The sequence below is a fragment of the Eumetopias jubatus genome, unplaced genomic scaffold (assembly GCF_037043125.1).
Source record: "Eumetopias jubatus isolate StellerSeaLion01/CBP00866 unplaced genomic scaffold, mEumJub1_p1.0 scaffold_15, whole genome shotgun sequence".
NCBI classification, from domain to species: domain Eukaryota; kingdom Metazoa; phylum Chordata; class Mammalia; order Carnivora; family Otariidae; genus Eumetopias; species Eumetopias jubatus.
Genome location: NW_028274821.1, coordinates 64,842,521 through 64,849,148, shown reverse-complemented (window position 1 = coordinate 64,849,148; position 6,628 = coordinate 64,842,521).

Sequence of the window (6,628 nt, the reverse complement as noted above, 5' to 3'; positions counted from 1 at the left end):
CTTCCAATCCATTGCTCCTTCTGGAAGTCGGAGGCCTAGTTAGGAGCCTGTTGCTATCAGCTGGCCTGGAGGTGATGAGGAGTAACAAGGGTGAGGCAGTGCAGAAGGGCATGGCTGTGGCGGGGAGAGGAGGGAAGAGAGGCGCCAAAGAGGCCATATGGGTGGCATTGCTGGGACTTGGAAAGTGACCGGATAGGGCTGAGAAGTCAGAACGTACTGGTCTTTTGGACCCAAGGTTCCTGGGAGAGTGGTGGTGCCATTCACGTAGGAGGGCAGCAGTGGGAAGCAGTCTTGATTGCTTATCTCCTGACACTCAGCCTGGTGTACTGCCTCATCTGCCCCTGTGAGCCCTTCAGCTTAATTTTTATTTATTTTATTTTATTTTTTAAAAAGATTTATTTATTTGAGATAGAGAGAGTGCAGGGGGAGAGGGAGAGGGAGAGGGAGAGAGAGACTCTCCAGCAGATTCCCCGCTGAGCACAGAGCCCGATGTGGGGCTCAATCCCACCCTGAGATCATGACCCGAGCCGAAATCAAGAGTCAGCCGCTTAACCAACTGAGCCACCCAGGCGGCCCCAGCTTAATTTTTAGAAGCTGCAGGAAAATGTAACTGTCACTGTCGCTCCATTTATTCATTCTAGCCCTATTTCCTGTTCATTTCTTGGTGTCTTTGTCTTTTACTGTCTTTTCTGAGCCTCCATCCGAGACACAGTAACAGACATAATCCAATTTACAAAATGGTTGTGTTTCAAAGTGTACCAGGAAGGCATAGATAACTCAGTAATCATTACGCCATCTGAATCGGGTCTGTAATGGTGTCATTGCTTTCAGGCCACCTCACGAATGCCGGTCAGCCCACAACATCTGTGGAGTGTGGTCCTGAGCTGGTGATGCCCTGGGTGACTGTGGAATTCTGGGAAAAGACAGAGTGGTAATGCACACATGGTCCTACTTCTGTCCCATCCCCATATTGGGCTGAGAGTAGAGACCTCCTTCCCTCAGACTACCACTGCAAAATCCTGTTTTCAGGTAAGTTATCTTAAAACCAAATCAGTAAAGTGAAATAAATTATAGGAGGCCTGGAACACCACACCCCATGGTGCAGCAATTGGTTAAATCCTTTAAGAAGATGTTTGAAAAAGCAAACCAGAACATAGTCTTGAATATCTACCTAACTCCATGTGGCTGAATTTTAGGCAAACCAGTCAGCTGATCGTTGAAGGATCTGATCCCACCCCCCATGGCCCAAAATGGGTGTACTAGATTGCATTATTGTCCAAGATATTTTCTGCCTCTCCCTGGAGAGACATATATTTCCCTAATCATTAGCTTCAGGCTTGGCCGTATGTCTTTCGGTACCCCTTCTTGCAGGAAGATTACATAACTGTTCTCTTGAACTCAAGGGTTGTTATGTAACTTGGGCTGGTCAGTGAAAGGTAGGTGGACGTGACGTGTGTCATTTTTGAGCTGTGACCTTGAGCTGTGTCTCTTTCTTTTCTGCCACAAAACCAGCAATTTCTAGAAAAGAGGCAGTTCCATCTACCTTGGTCCTAGAGTGTGAATGACAGGGAGCAGAGTCTTCACTGATCCATAATGGACAAGTAACATGAGCAAGAATTAAACCTCTTTTCTTATAAACCCCTGAGATTTAGGGGTCATTACTCTAGTCTGTCCTGACTCATACTGTTTATAGTGATATGGGGGCCAGATGCCTTGTGAACATTTTAGAAATGTCCCAGACTCAGCAGATTGCTAGAGCCTTTCTTTTTTCCTGCAGGCTTAGAAATTGGCCTGCTGCTTTTGCTTTCCATTGAACCTTCATCAGGAGAACAGCACTCTGGCACCATATTTTTAAAGCAAGCTATTCCTGAGATGTTAATGATTTTATTGCCCCCAGTGGGGAAATTGCCTGGGATTAAAGGTCCTCTTGATGTTGGTACCAGGTGCTCCAGTTCCTGACCCACCTGCCAGAGGGGAGAGAGAATCAGGAGCCTGGGGTGTCAAGGGGCAGGATAATAGGGCCTGAGGGCAGCAACACAGGGGGGCTTGGAGAGGACTGACATCTTAACTTCTCCTGCCCCACACAACGAAATCGAAGGAAGATCATCATGCTTGCTTGATGAACAGCTTCAAGAAAGTCTTCTCCCCTTGTATCCACCTGGAACATACAAGCCTCTTTTGTGCAGAAAATTTGAAGCCAGCCCTGCACACACACCAGGCCCCTTAACAAGATCCTAGAAAATAAAGCAGGAAGCCATGGGCCTGGGAAGGCTGGGTGCTTTTAGGGTCCCTCCGGTCATACCTGGATTTAAGAGTGTGCTCTTTGAGTATATTTCCCCCCGTTTGCTACACAAATAGTAGCATGCTAGACAGACTTTTCTAGGTCTTCTTTCGCTGAAAATACATCTTAAAATTTTTCCATATCTATATATGAAGAGTTTGCTTTTTAAAAAGAAAGAAAGATTTTATTTATTTATTTGTCAGAGAGAGAGAGGAGCAGGGAGCCCAATATGAGGCTCGATCCCAGGATGCTGGGATCATGACCTGAGCCGAAGGCAGACGCTAAACCGACTGAGCCACCCAGGCGTCCCCAGAATTTGCTTTTTTGAACCTTTTTTATTTGGTGAGAACACTTAAGTTCTATTGTCTTAGCAAATTTCAGTATTGTATCTTAGCAGGCACAGTATTGTCAGCTGTAGTCACCAAGTTAGGCATTAGATCCTCAGACCTTATTCATCTTATAACTAAAATGAGTCAAAGAGTATAAACTGTGACCAACCTCTCCCTACTCCGACTGCCCTCCCCTTAGCACCTGGTAACCAACAGTCTATTCTGCTTCTGTGAGTTTGACTTTTTTTTAGATTCCACATACAGATGATACTATGCAGTATTTCTGTCTCTCTGTCTTATTTCACTTAGCATAATGCCTTCTGGATTCATCCATGCTGTCACAAATGGCAGGATTTCCTTCTTTTTTTCTAAGGCTGAATAATATTCCATTGCATAGATAACACCACATATTCTTCATCCATTCATCCATCCATTAGTGGACATTTGGGTTGTTTCCATATCTTGGCTATTGTGAATAATGCTGCAATCCAGATACCTCTTTGAGATAGTGATTTTTTTTTCTCTTTGGATATATACCCAGATGGGTGTTTGCTGGATCATTTGGTAGTTGTACTTTTAATTTCTTGAGGAAGCTCCATACTGTTTTCCCTCCATATCTCCAGAGTGGCTCTACCAGTTTAGGTTTCAGCCAATAGTATACAAGTGTTTCCTTTTTCCACATCTGTGCTAGCATTTCTTATCTCTTGCCTTGTTGATAACAGACATCTTAATAGGTATGAGGTGATATTTTATTGTGGTTTTGATTTGTGTTTCCATGATGATTAGTGATGTTGAGCACCTTTTCAAGTACCTGTTGGCTGTTTATATGTCTTTGGAAAAAAATGTCTATTCAGATCCTTCTTTGCCTGCTTTTAAATAAGTTGGTTATTATTATTATTGCTATTGAGTTGTATGAATTCTTTATATATTTTGGATATGAACTCCTTGTCTAATATGTGGTTTACAAATATTTTATTCCATTTTATAGGTTGCCTTTTCATTTTATTGATGGTTTCCCTTTGCTGTGTGGAAGCCCTTTAGCTTGTTATAGGCCCGCTTAGTTATGTTTGCTTTTGTTGCCTGTGCTTTTGGTGTAAAATTTAAAAAAAAATCATTGGGGCGCCTGGGTGGCTCAGTCGTTAAGCGTCTGCCTTCGGCTCAGGTCATGATCCCAGGGTCCTGGGATCGAGCCCCACATCGGGCTCCCTGCTCGGCACGAAGCCTGCTTCTCCCTCTCCCACTCCCACTGCTTGTGTTCCTGCTCTTGCTATCTCTCTGTGAAATAAATAAATAAAATCTTTTAAAAAAAAATCATTGCCAAGACCAATGTCAAGACGCTTACCTCCTATCTTTTCTAAATTGCCCTGGCTCTCCAAGGTCTTTTGTAGTTGCATACTAATTTTAGGATTGTTTTTCCTGGAATTTTAATAGAGATTGCATTGAATCTGTAGATCCTTTGTAGATCATCTGTAGATCATTTTGGGTAATATGGACATTTTAACAATTAATTAATTCTTCTAATCCACGACCACAGAATATCTTTCCATTTATTTGTGTCATTTTCCGTTCTTTCAACAATGTCTTACAGTTTTCAGTGTACAGATCTTTCACCTCCTTGGTTAAATTTATTCCTAAGTATTTTATTCTTTTTGATGCTATTGTAAATGGGATTGTTTTCTTAATTTCTCCTTATTAGTGTATAGATATGCAACTGATTTTTGTATGTTGATCTCATATCCTGCAACTTCACTAAATTCATCTATTGGTTCTCGGTTTTTTGAGTCATATACCATTGGCAATTAGAGCCAGGTGATCCAGGGGCCCATCCCTCAGGTGTTGCTGCAAAAGCTGGGGCACCAGGCCTTTGTATAAGCTCCTTTCAGGGAGATGCTGGGGATCTGGTTTTATCATTGGAGTGAGCCCATGGGAGAAGGTGGGAGAAGTGCCTATCAGTTCCCCTGGGTTCTAGGGAGAATCTCAGCCAGCTCCTAAATATGTGCTAAGTTAGAAGCTGGACCCTGTGGCAGGAATTTGTAAAGTATGCACTCAAAACCCTTCCAGGGAAAAATTAGGGGATGGTCATTTTTGCCTGCTCCCTGCATGCTGAGCCCTGGAGGCGATAGAACTGGCAAGTGCTCATGTTCTCACAAAGAACTGCTTCTTTGTTTGCTATGGTCCTGTTGGTCTCTTGGATGCAAGCCCCATTGGCATTCAGAGCTAGATGTTTTGCGAGCCCATCTTTCAGGTGGGAGTCTTAAAATTTGGGGTGCTAGATATGTGGCCCAAACCCTTTACTCCTCAGGGAGAAGCTGGGAATGGGAAGTTCCCTCCCCGTTATAGGGCACTGTATTGGGGGTGGGGTTTATGGCTGGAGTGTGTCTCAGCCTTTCTTTCCTACCTCTTTCAACGTGGGTATTATGTCATTTTCCCTAGGGGGGAAATGGTTCCTCAGCTAGTTTCTGGATTTCTCTCAGGGAATTTCTCATAATGTAGCTGTACATTTAATGCATCCAATGGGAGGAGAGAAGTTCAGGAGCCTTGTATGTTGCCATCTTGGTCTCTTCCAAGTTTGCTTGCTTTTAATGGGTACTTTGTATTCCATTCTTTGGATGTATCATAATTTATTTGACTCACTCTCAATTGATGAGCACTTGGCAGTATTTTGCTATTACAAATGATGCCGCAAGTCATTTCTCACACTTGAGAATATTTATCTAGGAAGGAATGTTAGAAATGGAATTTGCAGAGTCATTAGTGGTTTTCCTAGATATTCCCAAATTAATTCTACAGAGGTTGTGCTGATTTATACTCCCATTAGCAAAATATGTGTGTGCCAATTTGGTAGGCCCTACTTTGCATGGGTCAGGGAGAGTGTATTAAAGGATGAGAAGAAGCTATCTATATAAAGAAGCAGGGAGGGTGGGGGACTAAAATGTTCAGGGGTGTGGGAGTTGTGTGAGCAAAGGCCAGGAGTTGGATAAGAGTGTAGCATAGTCAGTGTTCTGAAAGATCAGTGTGTCTAGAGCTACTAATTGGTGATATGTGGCTATTGATTACTTGAAATGTGACCAGTCTGCATTGAGATATGCTGTAAATGTAAAATATACACTGGATTTCAAAGACTTAGTATAAAAAAAACATAAAATACCTCATTAATAATTTTTCATATTGCTTTCATGTTGAAATAACAGTTCTGATGTATTGTATTTAAAATATATTATTAAAATTAATTTCATCTGTTTCTTTTTGCTTTTTTACTGTGGCTGCTAGAAAATTTTAAATACCTAAGTGGCCCTTGCATATGTTTCTATTGGAGAGTGCTAGTCTAGAACAGGGATTGGTGAACTATGGGCTGCTGGCCAAATTTGGCTTGCAGCTTGTTTTTATGTGGCTGGAGCACTAAAAATAGTTTTTATATTTTTAAAGAGTTTTACAAAAGAAAAAGTCTAGGAAGAATATGCAACAGAGACAGTATGTGGCCCACAGAATCCAAAATATTTACTATCTAGCCCCTTACAGAAAAATATTGCCAACCTCTAATTTTGAGTAACTAACGCACAGTCCAGATCATAAAGGGTCTCGTGGACCATAATAAGAAATGTGGATTTTAGGGCGCCTGGGTGGCTCAGTCGGTTGAGCGACTGCCTTCGGCTCAGGTCATGATCCTGGAGTCCCGGGATTGAGTCCCGCATCGGGCTCCCTGCTCAGCGGGGAGTCTGCTTCTCCCTCCAACCCTCCCCCCTCTCATGTGCTCTCTCTCTCTCTCATTCTCGCTCTCTCAAATAAATAAATAAAAATCTTTAAAAAAAAAAAAAGAAATGTGGATTTTATTACCAGAGCAATGGGAGGCTAAAGAAGGGCTTTAAGCAGGAGAGTGATATGAGCAGATTTATGTTTTTAAATGATAACTGTGTGTGTGTGTGCGCACACACACACACACACGCACACACACACACAATCCTTAAACAGCCCACCCCTGGGACTGATCTGGACTAAAGAGCGTCACATTCTTGCTTTA